The 499-nt window shown below is 51.9% G+C and overlaps 1 protein-coding gene across 1 annotated transcript in view; it reads left to right on the top strand.

Moving 5' to 3' along the window:
• UPF3B (UPF3 regulator of nonsense transcripts homolog B (yeast)) overlaps positions 1–499 on the top strand; it is a gene marked incomplete at its 5' end in the record, with an annotated part of 15,915 nt that overhangs the window by 10,041 nt on the left and 5,375 nt on the right. The gene's annotated exons all lie outside the window — the stretch shown is intronic.

The raw sequence follows: 499 nt of genomic DNA, 5'->3' as shown, positions 1-499 counted from the left end.
TCCTTTATACACCTCTCATACCTGGCTGCCTTGTGGGAGTATTTGGAATATACATCCTCTCCCCTCACATGATTCCCCATGTTACCTTCTTGGGTCTACCTGGGAATCTGTGAGCAGCAGGTTCTGATTAACACACTGCATGTAGGAAGAGGAAAACCTGTGGAAAGACCCCAGCCTAGCTGCTTCCCTTCCAGGGGCCTGGCTCGGGCAGCCCGTGCTCCAGTGAACTGCCCAGGGAAGTACTTGTACATAGTATGGCAGAGAAAATCTTACAGAGATGATGGCCAAGTCTCCTTTTACCTCCTCAGAATTCAGCTGGTCAAGTCACTAGGGCGCCCCGAGGCTCTCCAGGACTCATTGGTGATAAGGGGCTTGGCGGTGGCAGGGTGGGGAGGTTCTCATCTTAATTCCTTCTATCGATCTCTGTGTCCGCCCTGCTTCAAGCAACCTGACTTGCTATTTCTGTCAGCAAGGCAGAAGGTCAAGCTGGCTATGCTAG

This window comes from Bison bison, unplaced genomic scaffold (assembly GCF_000754665.1).
Source record: "Bison bison bison isolate TAMUID 2011002044 unplaced genomic scaffold, Bison_UMD1.0 scf7180017864375, whole genome shotgun sequence".
Taxonomy (NCBI): domain Eukaryota; kingdom Metazoa; phylum Chordata; class Mammalia; order Artiodactyla; family Bovidae; genus Bison; species Bison bison.
The sequence above is the reverse complement of the archived record's forward strand: the minus strand, read 5'-3'. Positions and strand labels throughout refer to the sequence as shown.